Genomic DNA, 18,352 nt, shown 5'->3' on the forward strand with positions numbered 1-18,352 from the left:
CTAATTTATAACAGAGGGTATCTGGAAAGCTAGTATTCCACGGTAGGAAAGCCACCACTTTGGTAAGTTAATGCCCAAGTACATTATCCTGCATTAAACATCATTCCTTAAAGTGAGCACATGTTTGATTCTATCTCCCTATACAAGTGGACATTCCTTTGCTATCTTCTCCTGCTGTGGCACCCATCCCCCTCTTTCCTTCCGCCCTGAAGCAGGTATTAGGTTTTCTCACCTGTGAGCTTAGAGACCTTATTGTGGTTGCCACCCACCTTGTGATGGATGTAACTACTGAGTATTCATATATTATGGCTACCTATAAATATCCCAAGATAGTAAAGACTCTCTCTCTCCTATCTCTTCTCCCAACTCCATGTGGACCAGCAAGAGAAGCTGAGGTGAGCATGCTACCACAAAATGTGTCCGACTCCTTTATTTTATTCTCTCTCTTATCTTCTCTAACTTTACTATGATCTTTATATATTATATCTGTACAATTGTACCTGTAGACGCCTCGGTTATTAGAGGCTGGTTTCCATTGACAGTTATTCAGTTGAGTCAAAAGAAAATTTCGTGAGAAACTTGTAGCCTAACTGTAAGATAAATGAAAACTGAAGATCTGGTAGCTAACGAAAAAAGTTTTCAGATATGTTGAATAAATCCTTTAAAAAATCATTTCATTGGGGGCGCTTGCATATATCATAACATAGCTTAATCACATCAAGCAGTATTGTACAATTGCTACCACAGTCAATTTCAAAATATTTTCTTTATTCTTGAATTCCTCGATATCAGACCCCTTATTAAACACCTTTTTACTGTTTTGTTGTTTAAGTTCGAGTTATTGGGTTGAAACATTAGTTTGGAAAGAACACTTACTAACTTTCTATGAGACCAGAAATAAACTGATACCAATGTCAGATAAAGCTATTTCAAGAAAATTGTAGACTAATAGTCATTGAGTCATTCATTCTTGATACAATATTCAATTGTATCAATATTGGTAATGGATCTGCATGAAAAAGTTCTTTAAGAACTGGAATCTGAGTCAGACATATTACTAAGTATCATATACACTTGAGAATAATCTGACCCGAAAATCAGCCAAGGCACCAAATTTTACCACAAAAACTGCATTAAAAATGTGCTGAGAAAACTGGACCTATACACGAGTCTATACGGTATATATCATGATTAATCAAAAACAAAAAATTAGCATTCAAATATACCAATTGACAGGGGGAAAACTATTCAATTAAAGAGACAGAATATATACTAAACAAAGCATGACTTTTCAAATTAAAAGGAAAAAACACAAATCTAACATGAAACAGGTCTTACACATATGCTAATATACTCATAACAAAACAAACTTTGAAAAATGTCATATATAGCAGAAAGAGATAAAAATATCATCCAACCTCAGAAACAGGACAAATATACATGTTCATTTTCAACACTCATATTTAAAATTATACTGTATGTTCTAGCTAGGCCAATCAGAAAAATAATCATTAAAAAAAAAAAGAAAAACGACTTTGAAGCAGAAGAAATAAAAATTCCCTATACATCATAAATTAATGTGTACATATGTAATACATTAATTAGTAAAAATAGAGGTATTGGCCTATGTACATGTATTTATATGGCAATACACTGAGGTCGTGGATGGACTTTGGACCACTGTTGGAGCCCTCCCTCAACACAAGAACACTTTGTTTTAACAACTTGGCATTCTGTGATGCTCATCATTCCAACATGATTGCTGCAGGAAAAAAAATGGGTGCACAAGCAAATGTGAAGAAAGCTGATGGTGACCAACTAGTTAAAAAAGCAGAGAAGCAACAAGCCCACATGGAAGAATCACACCAGCCTGTGTGATCCTGAGGTGTCAGTGGGATCAGCTAAGTGGTATCAGAAGACCCAAAACAAACAAACAAAACATAGAGATCCAAAACGCATCTGTAGACAATGGGACATCCCATCACAGAAGCGTCACAAAGGGATGAGTCAACCAGGGTGCAGTATAGCTCCAATGAAACACATTATTCCTGTAGTTCCTTGAGATTTCCTCACCCTCCACTATCATGGCCCCAGTCTTGCCTTTCACTTTGAGCTACACAGGACCATGTACACTGGTACACATAAGAGCTTACCACATGTATACCAATGATAAAACCCTTTAAACTGGCCATAACACCTGCCTCTTAACTCATGATATTTATCTCCCAAATCTATCCCTTGCCTCCTGTTCTTGAACTGGGAACAGTGATTAATCCCAGGACCTAGATTCTGATCTTAAGTACAGACGCTGACTCTAGCACTCTAAATCCCTGGAAAGAACCCCAAACCAAACCCATCAACAAACTCATGTTGTGAATTATGCTTGTGGAGGTGTCTCCTCTCTCACGTTTTACCTAAATGAAGTGAACTGCTGTAGGTAGACAAGCAAACCCAGGAATCAGACATATATCGTCTCTTCTCAGTTAACTTTTATATCATTTGCATATGGTTCATTACACTTGGCAAAATAAAGTAGTATATAAATGTTTAAATATGACAATATCATGACCAAGGGTTCTCAAAGCTCTCGTGTGGACCTGTTTTACTGTGTCCTGCCCTCAAGGAGCCTTCTCTGCTATTAGACATATGCAGGGATGTGTTCCCATATAAGCAAGGTGCCAAAGGGCTCAATTATACTATGTTACTAATTTGTAGATCACAACTGTATTCTCCCTGGAAAATGTGGTGAAGCTCATATTAAAGAAAACAAGTTCATTACCGGTTATTCTATCATCCATCGAAACCCTCCATCCCTTTATTCCCAGGTGATCCTATTTTCACAAGATGGAAGAGGTAGCAAATTAAAGGTGCTTACATTGGAAACATTGTCTCCATTTTTCAAAACGAACAATTTACCTTTTACTCAGACCTAGGAAAAAGGGTCACAGGAATACTTTGTACATCCCCTCTCAGTTTGAGCTGGCAACCCTAATATTTGTGTCCATGGCTCTAGATTCCTGTGAGCCAGGAACTTAACCTCACAAGACATCCTGCACAAGTGGGTGCTGTATCTTCACCCCCAAATGGAAAGATGTCAATCCCACATACACCCTGTGTGTCCAGAGCCAACAAGTCCCTCTCTCCCAGCACATTGGGGCTCTCCACTCAGAGAAAAGAGAAGTCCTGTAAAAGTTACTCATGATAAAAACAGCGGGTCAATCCCTCTCTCACCTAATGGGCTAAATGCTGGGGAGACATCCTGGGTGCATGGATATCTAAATATATCCTGAAATGCAAGGGAGACCAAATGTGGACAAATCAGCAACTAAGTTGTCATTAGTGGGAGTTTCATTATCTCTACTTTTGGCACAGGACTGAATGCCTTTGAGCTTCCAGAGGCAAAAGGCAGGGTTCCTGTCTGAGCCTGTCTTGCATACATACTGGCTGAGGATACCTCCCCTGAGATAAGTCCCCCTGCCCATGTTCCAGGCCCGCTTACCTTCCAGGAAGCACATAACATCCAAACAAGGTTGATCCACTACACTTCTTTTTGAGATCCTGCCTCCAGGTCTACCTGGGTCCTGAGAGTAAGCTGGGAAATCAAGAAGAAAAGGCTATAGACAAATGAAATGGCAATCACTTGTAATTACTTCAGCATGATTAATAATAAATCAGTAGGATTTATCTTCCTTGAACCTTGCTTATTGGAATAGCCATCCTTGGGTGAGTCCAGCTGAAAGCAGAGTGGACCTCATATAGATTGCTTTAGGTTGCTGCAGAGAGGCCTTCTTAGGTAACACAAGGCAGTCCTAGAACACCTTTGCTCACACATACACTCACACGCAGGAAAACACTCATTAAACTGATAAAAAACAAGGACTTAACCAGAGAGAATCAGGAAGCTACGTGAGAGTAAGAGACCATGGATAATATTTAACATCAAATAAGGGTACACCTACCACCCACAGCCTAACATTGTGTTCTGAATATTTGCTCCATTAGAAAATGTAATCTTTGATGAGCTTCTTTCTGTTTATATACATTATCAGACTAATTTTGTATGTTAGTAAATTAATTCTTTGTCTAACTTTATTCTTCCTTGATCGACCATGACTGTCCCTTAAGTTTTATATATGGCTTCTCTCTCTTCAGGCTTGGACAGCTTAAAATTATTCATGTTCTAAATTTATGAGTACTGAGAGAGAATTATAACATGTGGCAGAGCATAATAACCAATGAAAACCAATTAACTAATTATAAAGTTGTACTGGCTTAATTATGTCTTTTTAGTGTGCTGCTTATTTGAGGATATTTTAATTAAGGGGATTCACAACTAATAGTAGGTTATTTTGTATTCACAATGTCAACAGTGTCTAGGGGTCCTCCAAGATTTCTTTCTGGGAAAATGGATATGTTTATTCATAAGGTATAAGTAAGTAACATGTAAATATTGTGGGGTTTTTCACTAAGAAAGCCCAGAGCAATATACTTTATCAATAAAACACATATTTTAAGCCTTATAGTTTCCACATTAAACAAGAATTCCTTTCCAAATTAGAAAACATTTTAGTTGTATAAGTATTATTGGCATGTTCAAAGAAATTTTTAAGTCAATATATACCCAATATGTAATACCAAGTTTAAAAATTTTTAAGAAGATTGACGCCAGGACAATTCTTAAAATTTACATTTAAACTGGAATTAAGGTAATCCGTGGGTAATTTTTTAATCCTCCCATTATTTGGCTGTAATCTATGAGTATATTTTAGCACCTATAATAAATACAGTATTACAATGAGTGAGTAAAATGATGTACAATTTATGAAAACATTTCTAGCCTTCTAAAGGCAGCAGCTTTAACCATGTTTAACCACCACAATGACTCCCTTTGATGACCCACTATCAAGTTTGGAAATCCCATTGAATACCCTATGAGACAGTACACGTTTACTGTGCCAACATGGTTAATGAACACATGTGGGATTAAGTGAAGGGTGGAAAGATAAATGGCTCGGCAAGCCTCGCCTTTCTTGTCTCTTGCCTTTTGATCATCGGACCAGTGTGTGGCTGCCTTGCTTGCTCTGTGCCTCAATTTGCAAGCTACACAACCTGTGGGACACCTAACCCATAGACTGTGTCACTTTAATTTGAGGTTCCCTCAAGACCTGTATTGCCACACTATTGAAATTTATATCTCTTGAGCTGGGGACTACCAGACACTGTCATCTGGCTGACTGTTGGTGACCTACCTGCCTTGTTGTTTGCTGTCTGTGGCCAGGTAACCTGGACTGCTATACAGAGGACTACCCAGCGGCCTTAAGAACTTGAAGAACTGCCAGTGTTTCACAGCTGTCTCACCAGAGTGAGTTGCACTGTGCCATTTATACTGCTTTATAGATTAATTAACAGTTTATTTCTTATGGTTTCTATATCTACATAAATACATATATAAAATTATTAGTGTTCTGGTTTTGTTTCTCTAGAAAACCCTGTCTAACATACCCTATTTAGGAAAACATGTCTGCATGTGTTCTTATGGTCAATAACTTTGTACTAAGTGTGTATGCTTGCCTCAGTGAGATTTAAGTGCATGCACTTAATTGGGGAAATGTTTGTAAGAGAGAAAGTGCAGAGAATACCATGGAGGCTGGAGGATCACTCAGCTAAGACGCCAATCTTACTCTGAGGAAAGGAACAAAAAATGAGAGGTAGGAAAAACTTTCTTAAATGTCAGTGTAACCCAACAGATGTCCAGTAAGTTGACCAGGTTACCTCAAAACGAAATCACCCATTAGAGAACGGCCTCCTTTATCATAGACAAATTCCTATGCTTCGTTTATATACTAGTCTTGAATTGCGCTTTGGCTAGTCCTGAGAACTCCAGTTCTCCGCACAAACATGCTGATGCAATTTAGAAGCAATGTTTCTTCATTGTCTCATTATGCTCATTGTGGTTGGAGTAGAATTACATTATTAGGTTTTATCATGTTGTTGTATTTTTATATATGAAAATGTGTTCATGTTTTCTAGTAAGATACATAGATATATAGGATGGTTTTCCTTCTGGATTAGGTTGAAAGAAATGTTTCCTCATTAGTGACATTCTTATGTGTATTAGTTACAAATGTTCCCAAACAATATCCTGCTCCTGTTTCCTGGGGGCTTTCATTTCATTTCCTGAAGACTGTCTCACAGAAGGCTCAATCTCTGTAGTAGGTGCTCAGGATCAAATATGCACAGGAACCAGACTCTGAGGCAGGTACAGATGAGTTGCCAGGGTGGGTTTCCTGTTGTGCTCACGGAATTCTCAATCTCTTATTTTCCCCTAGGGAACATCTCTTTATTATTATTTTCCATGTCCTGAGACCTATGAATTCAATTTTCTCACTTCTTATAAATTAAAATAATCCTGTGTGAACTGTTTGCCTTCAGAGGTCCTCACTTCAGTCAGAGCCGATATTCATTTAAGAGAAAGTATAGAAACCCATGACCAGAAAAGAAAGCGTTACCTGCAGGTCTGAAGGGAGTGGTCTCATTTCATTAAGAAACAAACCCTAGACAAACGTTTGCCCTTAGAGAAATGCTCAACTTGCCATGCAGAGGCTGCCAGTGAGAGAAGTTACCTTGTATAATGTTATCAATCCTGTAATTAGGGAAGAACTTTTTTCTCTGCTTATAAGCGATCTAGGCCACATGCAGTAGACTAACCAGATTTTGCCATTCAGTGTGTTTTTGAAATACAGCTTTCTCCAGAGGTCCCATCAAAAAGACTGATTTTGAGGACCTCACTGTGTGAACTGGACTTTGCCTTCAACACACCTGATGCAGGAGAAAAGACCCTGAAACACTCCTTTGGACTTTAACCAGAAGCAGCCAAGCTTGAGAGGAAGCAGAGGATTACTATCCTCAGGTCCTGAACTTTGGATCACTGGGCATTGGTTCAAATCTCTATTGCTTTGATTTTACACAATGATAAACAACTTGGAACTTCCTTATACTGGCCGTGTTCACGTTTCCTTTGCTGTCTATGATGTCTCAGTTCAGAAAATGGTTTTGCCTTTTCCTGTATGTCACATCCATATTGTTTTCAACAGTGTTCTGCCAATGAAATTTGGAATCCTTGTAAGTATACTTTTAGAGGTGGGGGGAGTGGGGAAAATGAGCAGCAGATATTAAGGGCTCAAGTAGAAGGAAAATATTTTGAGAATTATGATGGCAACAAATGTACATATGTTTTTGACACAATGGATGGATGTATGGATTGTGATAAGAATTGTACGAGCCCCCAATAAAATGATTAAAAATATAAGTGTACTTTTAGTGTAAAAGTCTACAGGAATTCAGATTCTACATCATTGGCCAAGTTGTTATTGTTCTTACAAATACCAAATTTACCATATAAATTCTTACATTATTTTCAAGCTGATAATGCTGCCTCTATAGTGGACCATAAATGTATACGTATACCTTAGATGCATGCAAGTATCTTGAAATCACATTTGATCAAAGCCCTCACCTAAGAACAATTTGTTCTTCTCATGTGACTCTGCTCAATACTCAATCCCTCATTCATGGATCACTGCAATGTAAGTAAATGGCAATGTGTGGCGAACAGATTAGATGGTGGCCAGTTATCAGAAATAATAGTGTCTAAGGTCTTAAAGCCTTGTCCAATGACAAACATCCCTCTAAGTTAGCGGTTCTCAACATGTGGTTCGTGACCCCTTTGGGGGGTCGAACGACCCTTTCACAGGGGTCGCCTGATTCATAACACTAACAAAATGTCAATTATGAAGTAGCAATGAAAATAATTTTATGGTTGGGGAGTCATCACAACATAGATGCTTCAGCGAGCATTGGACACATGGGTTTCAGTTGGACTGGGATGGGATGTTCTCTTAATAAAATTTTACTTTGTGATGTATAGCTCTTTCTTATGCATCTGAGCATCTATACTTTCATATTACTAGACAACCCAGCCTAACACCGTTTCCCACCACACTGGTGTCAAGTGAGGGAGAAAAGGTGTATCTGACATACTGCTCTTGGAGAAAGGCACATCACAAGGAGTCTGGAAAGATAATCAACACTTCCCTGACAGCGAGCCAATGTTATATTCCTGTAGGAATGTGGATTTTTTGGTGGGTGTGAATCTTATTTATAATAAAAGTTTCATGTTAAACTTGTAAAAAAGAGTGTTTACAAGGCACAAGGCACACATATTCTCTCTGAACTAAAGAAGGTCAACACATTTAAAACATGTAAGGAAACTTAGTAGACGTGTAGTCACACTTGATATAAAAAGTTAGTGTGATACTAAGAGCTTTATATTCACGGGGAAGGCATGACATGCATGCCCCTGAGAGAAAATTCCACTTGATTATTTAAGAAAGTATTCCCATTACTGAGCCCAAAATATTGGAATAGCACTGATGAGAATGACTTATTTCTGTTTAATAAAAATATTCATACCTACTGAGGCCAGATTGTTAAAAATTTGCATCATCACATGACTATAGAGTTTCCTCTAAGAAAGGACGAGCAATGCCCATTCTTCCAAGAAGTCCACAACCACCTCTCAAACATCCAGTGTCCTATAACATCCCATATATTCTGGTTCAGCAAGGTTCCATGCACTCCAATATGAAAGCAGGGAAGATGGCCATCCTGGGAAATTGAGACTTCACATGGGGATTAGACACATGGGTCTGTATTCTACTAAGGATTTCCATCAGGGTTTAGCTCATCCCTTCACTCACTAGACTCACTCACTAATTACACGCTATCTCAAGTACTGCATTCTTCTAGCACAATAAGCTTATCTCTGCAGTTTGTCTGGGACAAACTGCAATCTCGCTCCTTTCTATATTTATGGTTCAGAATAGAGAACAGTCAGAACACATAACATAAGCCAGACAAATGATCAAAACTAAAACCCCGATTCCACATTCGAATCATCTCTTTCATTGGAGGGGAGAAATTCACCTCCTTGCACAGGACCAACCAGAATATTTATCAAAATATGAAACAGTGAAAGCAAGGTAACAACGAGGCTGCTGTGCTTCTTCCATGTGGGCGTTGTTGCTTCTGAACTAGATGGCTGCTTGTTTATCTTAAAGCCTTTAAAACCCCAAATGCTATATCTTTTGATAGCCGGGCACAATCAGTTTTCTTCACCACGTTTGCTTATGCACACATTTGTATTCAGTGATCATATCAGGAAGGTGGGCACCCATTGATATGATATTTTTTTCTTTGATGTCTGATACCTGGTCCCTTCTACACCTTGTGACCACAAAGGCTGGTGTGCTTCTTCCATGTGGGCTTTGATGCTTCTGAGGTGTTGAAGGGATCAGGTATCAGGCATCATCAGAACAAAAAATCATATCATTGTAAATGAGGGTGAGTGCAGACTGGAGACCCAAAGCCCATTGGTAAGCAACTGTACACCCCCTTACTGAAGGGTTGCAGGGAGGAGACAAGCCAGTAATGGTGCAGGGTAGCAACGATGAAACATAGAACTTTCCACTAGTTCTTAAAGTGCTTCCTCCTCCCACTATCACGATCCCAATTCTACCCTACAAATCTGGGTAGACCAGAGTATGTACATTGGTACAGATAGCAACTAGAAACACAAGGAATCCCAGACAGATGACCCCTTCAGGACCAGTGGTGAGAGTGGTGATACCTAGAGGTAGAGGAAAGGTGTAGAAAGGGGGAAACGATTACAACGATCTACACATAACCTCCTCCCTGGGGGATGGACAACAGAAAAGTGGGTGAAGGGAGAAGTTAGACAGTGTAAGATATGACAAAATAATAATAATTTTTGAATCATGGAGGGTTTATGAGGGAGGGGAGAGTGGGAAGGGTAGGGGGAAATGAGGAGCTGATACTGGGTCTCAAGGGGAAAGCAAATGTTTTGAGAATGATGATGGCAACAAATGTACAGATGTGCTTGACACAATGGATATATGTATGGATTGTGATAAGAGTTGTATGAGCCCCCAATAAAATGATTAAAACAATAACAACAACAACTAGGAAACACTGCAGAATTTCTCTTTTTCCTTTTAGCTTCTCATTAGCCATTGGAGAACTTCTGGTATGAACTAACAAAGTAGCAACTCAAGGCCCTGGATTTATGATATCCTCTTGAAGAATTCTAGGTGACTAAAAGCTGACACATTACCTCATGAAAGAGATGATTAATTGAGGGAATTATGAAAATTTCTGTAGTGTTTCTGTTACACACCTACATTTCAGTCACTGTATGGTTGCACTCTTGAGTATTTTGTAGCTTCATGGAGACAGGCCATGGTATTGAAAAGAGAAACAGCAAAGTGAAAGATAGGTAACAATAGAATACAGATATCATCAAAAGTTTCCCACTCTGAGACACAAAGCTACTGTAATGCAATTATTATAGACCGCTCCCTTCAAAAAGTACCTGGATACTCACATGAATACACACTAAGGTTACATACTGAAAAAAAAAAGCAGGAAATGAAAGTATCACAATAGCATGCCCTTCTGTTTTCTGATTGAGAAACTGTAGTTAGATTCCAGTTTTCTTAGAAGTTGACTGAACTTAAATGCATAGTACTGTTAAACTGTGCAAGGATCCTAGGACTTATACACCAGGCTTTGAGATGGTCCACTCCAAGATTTTTTCACATTTGCAGACATGGAAGGCAATTAGTTGAACATGATGTGGGACTCTCAGTTGTGGGACTGAACTCTATGACTTGTCATACATTTGTTCCCACATTTTTTCAGGACAGAAAGGTCCCTGGAGAAGGATATCATGCTTAGTAAGGGAGAGAGAGGCAAAGAAGAGAAAGGCCTTTGACAAAATGGATTCGCACAGGGGCTGTAAAAATGGGTTCACACATGGGAACATTTGTGAGGATGGTGCAGGATAGGGCAGTGTTCCTTCTGTTATATAAAAGGTTTTATGAGCTAGAATGGACATGATGACACCTAACAACAACATAGAAAAGGCTGTACTCTGATGCTAACAGTTCACAGCATAGCCAACTGAATATATCATACAGTGACACGAGCTGCCATGGTCACTCTACAATTCTGCTGTGACAGTGTAATGTAGATATAGATCCAATAAGTCTTTCAAGAATTTCGTACACAGCAATGCATCAGGTGACATATTTTAAAGTCTCCACAAGTCTAAATTCCATTCCTTTACGATGAAAAAAAATCCCAAATGTAGTGCTGTCAATTCTAACTCATTTTGACCATGTAACAATGAGTGAAACTGCTCATTAGTGTTTCCAAGAATGAAGATCTGCATGGGTGCAAACAGCCTCATCATCCTCCTTTGATGTGGCTGGTATGCTTGAACCACAGAGGGTATGGTCAGCAACCAATCAATTAAACCAATGAATCAATAGGGTCTCTTCCACACAACAGTTCATGATAAAACATTGCACTTATTCAGCCTCTACAAATTTGAAGCAATTTCCAAAAAAGATTTTGCCACACTAGCTTTTAGTCCTCTTGTCTCTTTTAAGCAGATGTTGCTTCCAATTAAAACAGGTGAAGAAAGTCACCAACATTAATCACAATTTCAGTATTGCTCAAATGGTAACTTGTTGAACTGGGTCAGCATGCAGGCCCATGTGTCTACAATTAAATTCCTGGCAACTACATTTCTGTTCATATGCCTATAGTTGGTTATTCTGTCAGTCATAAATTACAATTACAGAGATGATCTAGAGGTCTTCTGTGTAGTACAAAGAGGAAACAAAGAAAACAGCCTATTCAATTCAGACAACTAGAACTCATTTCCCTGGAAAATCCATGAATCTCAGATAATACTGCTTACCTCAGGCCCATTTATCTGGCTCTTGCATTATTAGGTTGATTGAGGTAATATTAACACCCATGCAAAACAGACACAGCATTGAACACATCAAAACAAAACAAGACCAATCTGTTCTGAGAGGGCACACCATTCCAGAACCAATGGAGTTCTACCCTGGACACATGAGGTGACTATGAGTTGAAAATGACTCCACAGCAATGAACAAGAACAAAACCACAATGTTAAATGGTTATCAATTGTATGAGAAATGCAACAGAGATGGAGCTTAAGCAGTAACACATGCATATTTATATTAGGGAGCTTGTGTACGGATTAACACAACGATCATTCACTTTAAGACACACTAGCCCATGAACCCTGGCTTGATTAAAAAAAATTCTAACAACATAGAAGGGTTCTGTGATGAGTTTAAAAATGCACATTTAAAAAAAGAGAACCTGATGCAAAGGGCTTAAGTGGAGAGCAAATGCTTCAAAAATGATTAGGGCAAAGAATGTACAGATGTGCTTTATACAGTTGCTGTATGTATATGTATGGATTGTGATAAGAGTTGTATGAGCCCCTAATAAAATGTTTAAAAGAAAGATTATAGTAAACAACAACAACAACAACAAAAACACATTTAGGTTTCAGTTGCTCAGACTTCCATTCTCAACATAAGGGCAAAATAAAGCTCCATTGTCACTCACCAAATGAAAAGCTCATTAGCAATTAGTTTACATGAAAATTCCCACACTGGAAAAATAAATGGATCATGAAGAAGCACTAGCAACAAAGTAAACCAAAAAGGGAATAGTTACAAGAAATGCAAATGAGGACTTTCAAGTTTATAATCAATATGTGAAGAGCCCAAAGCCACCATTCCAGTCCCAAAGGAAAATGCTGACCATATTGAATTCAGAGTACTGAGATCACAGTGCATGGTTTTGTTCTGTTGTACATTAAAAAAATAATCAGTCACTGAGCCAATTCTGGCATATAGCATCCCATATACACTGTAGAACAGCCCCTGTTTGTTTCTGAAACAGCAGCTCCTTAAGGGAGTAGGAAGCCTCATCTTTCTACTGCAGAGCAGTTAGGGGTTTGGATTTCTGAACCTGTGGTTAGCAACCAAATGCATAACACACTACAACACCATGGGTGCATAGTATTGCTATGAATTGGAGGAAACTAGATGGCAGCTAACAACAAGAAAGGCTTTCTTTTCAATGACTCTAGTTAATTGGTCTACTTAGCACCCAGAATAAACAACTGTCCTAAAAATGAGGGGAGGCACACATAGGTATTCTCTCACCTGATTTCTACTGTGTTATCATGCTGTGTATCTGCCTATAGGATCCTTTTGTCTAGTGGTGGTTTTCGTCTTGTGCCATTAGTCGTCTAATTAATTGAATTCATTGAAAACAGTGATGGAATTAACTAAGGGAATAGCCAAAAAGAGTTTGTTCCAGGAGGGGACAATATCTGACCACAGGGGATCAGGAAAGAGTATATTTCATGTTTTAAGGATAGTCAAATCTCAGGATGATCAGATAAATATTAATAAGGATGAATGGTGTCAGAAAGGTATGATTGAGACTTCAATGAAGAAATGAATACAAAAAGACTGAAGTCAATAAAAAGGTAGCATGTTCCAAAGCAACTGTCCTCCACAAACTGATTAGTTTCCAAAACTGTCACACACAAAAATTTCTTGCACTTCACAAGAGTCCACAAAAATGTGGATTTAATTGCATTTAGCCTAAATAACAATAAATGGTAAAGAATAAGGCCTGGATTGGTCCACACATAACTCCCTGCCATCACGTCTAGTACAACTCACGGCATAGCTATCAGAGTAGAGCTTCCTGTAGGAGTCCCAAGCCAGTGTATCTTTACTGGAGCAGGCAGACTCATCTTCTCCTGCACATTTGCAGCTCAATGTGTAACCCACTGGACAAAAGGGCTCCTTTGTTCATATATTATACACATTACCCAATCAAGTATCAATACAGGAACACATGAAAGGCCAACAGAGAAAGATAAGCAGCCCTAGAAAAGGCCTACCAATTTGTAAGGGAAGCTAATTCATGACACATCAGGCTCTGACAGCAAGTACTCACACTTTAAGGTGTGGGTCCCTAAATGGAAGTTCCTGAGTAGTACCAACTCACCAACAGCTGAGTGCTCAGTTACCAAACAAAAGATTGGAGGATGAAGACAACACAGAAGTACCTTAGAAGAAAGATATGGCAACCAACTCCAACTATACCTTACAGCGTATAGTTTTACTCTGGAACCACATACAGTCACCATATGGAATTAAGTGGTAGGCAAAATGACTGATATTTATCAAATTATTATCTAATTTGGAGAGTCTATTCCTATGCAAATATAAACTCCAAATAGATTAACATAATTATGATCATGTAAAACTATACTATTTTGGAATTTAAAAAATAATGACAGCAGGACAGAGAAAAACTAAGATGAAAACATAAGAGGATAGACTGAAAAATTCATCTGTATTAACATTCAAAACAATTTACCAGAAGGCAACAAAAAAGAGTAAGATATGCAATGGATGCATGTATATGATTGTGATAAGAGTCGTACAAGCCCCAAATAAGACAATTTAAAAATAAAAAAGAAGATACAAATATCCTGAGGCAATTTTACAAAGTTTATAAATCTGCTGTAAGTTGTCAGAGAAAAATAAACTAAGTGTGCAAAAATATGAGAAGTCTTCTCGGTAGTAGTTTTAAGAGATTTGAAGTACAAAATCAAACTAAGAAATCACTGTACACGTGGATCACAAGCCCTCAAAGTACTTCATCAGATAAGCAAATGGAATAACTATACATGCACATTTTGGGCAGGAAAATATATTAAATACTTCGGCTCTTTTAGTAAATTTTAACTTGGATATGATGTTCAACTCAACAATTTCCTCTCACCAGAAAGTGCTTTCCAGAGAGCAACAGAAGTTCAGAAAGGGAATGACGAGAATAAGGGCAGTAACATTCACAAGAGTAAAATTACATTTGAACCACTTGAATCCTTAAAGTGCTACAATAGGTAGGTATAGCCTGGGCCAATCACACATTGGAAACTTGTGTATGAGTCAACACTGATAGACCAAAGACAAAACAACCAACATGTGAAAAACTCAAAAGCATTCTGAAGAAAATAAATCAATGAGAACCCAGACACAGTTTATCATGGAATATACAGAAAGCTCAAAAGAGGCAAAACTAAACTGCACAGTTTATGGATTAAGACATGGGTGTCACAGTTATGAATATTTCTTGGACATAAAATAGTCTCACGGGATAGCTAGGTTACTTGTCTTAATATCATCCAAGCTTTTTTTTCCACGCTGAACAGCAGCAGGAGCTGGTGTCGGAGCTATCCGGTGCCATCCATGTCACTGCTGCGACCCCCGCACCCGCTGCCACCCTGACTGAGCAAATGACCCTTCGTGGCACCCTCAAGGGCCACAACGGCTGGGTAACGCAGATCGCTACCACGCCACAGTTCCCCGCCATGATTCTGTCTGCTTCGCGAGATAAGACCATCATCATGTAGAAGCTCACGAGGGATGAGAGCAACTATGGCATTCCCCAACGTGCTCTGCGTGGTCATCTCTTCTGATGGCCAGTTTGCGCTCTCAGGCTCCTGGGATGGAACACTACGTCTCTGGGATCTTACAACGGGCACCACCACACGCTGCCATGTTGGCCATACCAAGGACGTGCTGAGTGCGGCCCTCTCCTCTGACAACTGGCAGATTGTCTCAGGCTCCCGAGATAAGACCATCAAGCTGTGGAATACTCTGGGCGTTTGCAAGTGCACCGTAAAGGACGAGAGCCACTCTGAATGGGTGTCCCGTGTGCGCTTTTCGCCCAACAGCAGCAACCCCATCATCGTCTCCTGTGGCTGGGACAAGTTGGTCAAGGTGTGGAACTTGGCTAATTGCAAACTGAAAACGAACCACATCGGCCACACAGGCTACCTGAACACTGTGACAGTCTCTCCGGATGGATCCCTCTGTGCTTCTGGAGGCAAGGATGGCCAGGCCATGCTGTGGGATCTCAATGAAGGCAAGCACCTTTATACCCTCGATGGAGGAGACATTATCAATGCCCTGTGCTTCAGTCCCAACCGCTACTGGCTCTGTGCTGCCACTGACCCCAGCATCAAGATCTGGGACTTGGAGGGCAAGATCATTGTTGATGAGCTGAAGCAAGAAGTGATCAGCACCAGCAGCAAGGCCGAACCACCCCAGTGCACCTCTCTGACCTGGTCTGCTGATGGCCAGACTCTGTTTGCAGGTTGCACAGATAACCTCGTGCGAGTATGGCAGGTGACCATCGGCACCCGGTAGAAATGTGTGGCACAGCTTTTTTGAAATTCAAAGACTGGCTTTCTGAAAAAAAAATATATATATATGAATATATATATATGTATATATATATATATATGTCAATCTTCCAAAAGTGTAATATTCTACATTCTACTTTGGAGAGTCATGTCTGGGATCTTATCAGCTGTGAGTGGCCATCTGAGATAAATTATTGGTCTTTACTCAACTGGCATTAAAGTGAAAGATAGAAGTCAAAGATTCAATGAAGAATCTAGTCTACATTATCGAGTCTGGTTTTATCTACCCTGAAACCAGAACTAGATGGGATTGTGCAGGTTACCATGACAGATCATTCTAATTAAGTTCTGGACAGAATGGGAGTAAAATGTCCAATAGTATATCAAATTCCTGAAAAAGAAAAACAAGTAAACAAACCAACAAACAATGAGTTGAGACACTTTTAAAAAAAATCATTTAAGACACTCTTTAAACCTTGAACCCAAACTAGCCTCTGCAGTCACCTTTTAGCTAAATAATGGATTGGCTCATAAGAGTACTTTAAGAGTGCCTGTGAGTACTTTCCTCCACTAAAAAAGTTAATTCTATGAGACCAAAGGACAATTATTTTTAAGTAGAGGTGAGGATGAAAGGGAGCAGGGAAACTAGATTAACTAAAAGAGAACAATAAGAACAGAAATGCTGAGAATGTTTTATAAATGATGAAGAATGTAGCCAATGTCACTGAACAATTTGTGTAGAAAATGTTGAGTGACAAAACACACTGCTGTCTAAATTATGACTGAAAAACCAAAATAGTCAAATGGTAAAAACAAACAAGCAAACAAAAACCTCTGAATGTGTGGTAGTTATAGAATCTGTTATCAATTTGAGAAGATTAATGGTGAAGGGGTGGAGTCTAGCCCATCAATCAGGACAATGAGGCCTCTGTGTGGGCATGGCCTTCTCCTGGTTCTGGGAGCCCTGGTATTCCTCCTTTAAGGTGGAAACACTCTCTCACTGCTCACTACCTGGGAGACATTGCAGCTGAGAAGACTCATGGAACTAAGCTAGTGCCCTGAGCTGGAGAATCACGTGGAGACCCCTTGTCAGCACTGAGATGCTTACAGTGCCACGGGATCGACAAGACTTCCTACCCATTGGCCTATGATCTTTCTGCATTCGGTGTCATTCCATGTGTTTTGTGAGTCTGAAGAAGACTTTATAAATTGGAATTGGGCAATATGAACTAATGTCAGACATATGGACTTGATCTGGACTGGGGCTGGGACTGTTTTCTCAATATTCAATTGCTTTTGTATATAAACCTTTCTTATACACATGAGTGTCTATGAATTTGTTTCTCTAGTCCACCAGCACTAACACAGATTGAAACATATTATAAGAGCAATAGTAATAATAATGTACTGCAATAAAAACTTCTCAAAGGCATATAATCATAATCTCCAAGCAGGTAAGAAATGTGATCACAGTAGAACACTGGAAGGACAAAAAAACCCTAATGGTTTCTATGTATTAGCAGGGATTTCATTTCCTATAAATGAAGAATGGATAGTTTATGGACCTCTTGTTTATCACATAGTTGACAATAAAAGTGCTAAAAATAGTATAATATAAAAGAAATAATATAACACCTGAAAACTCCCAATTTTCATAAAACTTTATTTCAGAGGGTTTTTATAGCTAAATTTTGATTAACTCATCTTGGAATTTACATTTTTATTCACTAGATTATCCCTAATGGAAACTGTGGTGAGCTGCTAACTGCAAGGTCAGTAATTCTACCTTGTCCTTCAGGGTCACTATAAGCTGGAATCCACTGGTGGAGTGGGTGTCTCTGGGCACTTAAAGCTGGGTTTGCTAATCTATGGAGCTGGAACTGAGCACCTTTGGGTTGAGGCTCAGAGCAAAGTGGCAAATGTGTTGTGCCTTTATCAGTTCCAAAGAACGCTGTTGCATGCCCAGATGACACAAACATGCAGGCATGTTACACAGGAGATTCACATGTCTGCTCACTTGTGCATCCCTGTTGCAGGAAGAGGAGATGTTCTACCTCCATGAAGAGCGCTAGCCTTGGACACACACGGGCAATTTTCACCCTAGCTCTCAACAGCTGCTGAGTAGGAATCAACTAGACGACAGTG

General features: G+C 39.2%; 1 pseudogene; it reads left to right on the forward strand.

The window, feature by feature from the left end:
• The first annotated feature begins 15,262 nt into the window (after positions 1 to 15,262).
• On the forward strand, positions 15,263 to 16,232 carry LOC142427420 (small ribosomal subunit protein RACK1-like; annotated as a pseudogene).
• The last annotated feature ends 2,120 nt before the right edge of the window (positions 16,233 to 18,352 follow it).

Source organism: Tenrec ecaudatus, chromosome 15 (assembly GCF_050624435.1).
Source record: "Tenrec ecaudatus isolate mTenEca1 chromosome 15, mTenEca1.hap1, whole genome shotgun sequence".
Classification (NCBI taxonomy): Eukaryota; Metazoa; Chordata; class Mammalia; order Afrosoricida; family Tenrecidae; genus Tenrec; species Tenrec ecaudatus.